The sequence below is a fragment of the Echinops telfairi genome, unplaced genomic scaffold, assembly GCF_000313985.2.
Source record: "Echinops telfairi isolate 266 unplaced genomic scaffold, ASM31398v2 ScPeMD7_7453;HRSCAF=8491, whole genome shotgun sequence".
NCBI lineage: Eukaryota > Metazoa > Chordata > Mammalia > Afrosoricida > Tenrecidae > Echinops > Echinops telfairi.
In genome coordinates this window covers 1596082-1597444 of record NW_022111353.1, presented here as the reverse complement: position 1 = coordinate 1597444, position 1363 = coordinate 1596082, and positions in this window count along the sequence as shown.

Genomic DNA, 1363 nt, shown 5'->3' with positions numbered 1-1363 from the left:
TGGTTAACACTACTTCCTTCCCACCCACCCACAACCTCCCGCTCTCCCATGTTCCCACAGAATCATTATTTTTTGTCCCGTTGTTTTCTCCTCTAGATTGTTTATCCAGCCTATCCTGTCTAGATAGACCTGCAGAGATAATAATATGCACACAAAAACAAGACAACGTAAAACAAATCGACAAAAGTAAACAAAACAATGACAACAACAACAAAAGACCCAAAAAAAGCCTGTAAATAGTTGAAGGTCTGCTTGTTGACCTTTAGGAGTGTTTCACAGTCAAGTCTGATGGGGTGCCATGCCCTGGCCCCAAATTCTATTTTTGTTACTCCCTCAGGACTTCCTTGCTCTGCTCCCCTTGCTGTTCTGTTGAATGCCCCTAGTGTTTGCCTCAGTGTGTTGGGGTCAGATCGGGCTCAATTTCCACACTGTGTCTCCAGTGTTCTCCCCCTGTAGGGCTATCAGTCAGTGAGGGATGTCGTGTCTCATAGTGAGGCGGGCTATATGGTCCTCTCAGTGCATTGACTGCTCTGAATGGGGATATTGTCCTCAAGGCTTGGTGAGCCCTGATGTGCTCCACTGTGGCTTTCTCCCCCTTCATTTGCTCCTGTGTGCTCTGATCAGACAAGTCCCTTGCCCTGAGCTGTAGCTTCAGTTCTGTCCTCTGAAGTGATTTCTTCTGGGGGGAGGGGCAGCTGCCCACGTAGTTAGGATTGAGATCGGCCCCTTAGCCCACTTTACTTGTTATCTGCTTCATGCCAGTATGTCACATTCACATATTGGAGCACCGGGTTGAAATCTGGTACCTCTTTCCCTGTGGAAATATAAACAATACACTCCCCTTGGGTCAGTTAGTGCCCTGTCCCCCCTACCTATTTCTCTTTTTTTCTTCCCCCTTACTCAGCCCCCCCACCTTTTGGGTTGGCTACCATATGTACCCCTGGATTTGGTCTGGCCCCCAACATACTACCTAGACCTCACCCCGGGAATGTTTGTGTATGGTAGCTTTTTCCCTATGTCCCTTTTGCATTTTTTTAAGCTTACCTCAGCAGACTCATGTTGTACTTGTCCTTTTCTGTTTGGCTTACTTCACTTAGCATACTTATCTCCAGTTCTTCCCATGTGGTAATGTGCTTCATGCGTTCATCACTGCTTTTAAGTGATGTGTAGTATGTATGAACCACTTTTTTTAATCCATTCGTCAGTTGATGGAAATTTGGGTGCTTTCCAGCTCCTTACAATTTTGAACTGTGCCGCTGTGAAAATTGGAGCACAGATGTCTGGCTGTGTTTTGTTTCTTGCCTCTTCTGGGTATATGCCCAGAAGGGGGATTGCTGGGTCTTATGGTAGCTGAATTTCAATC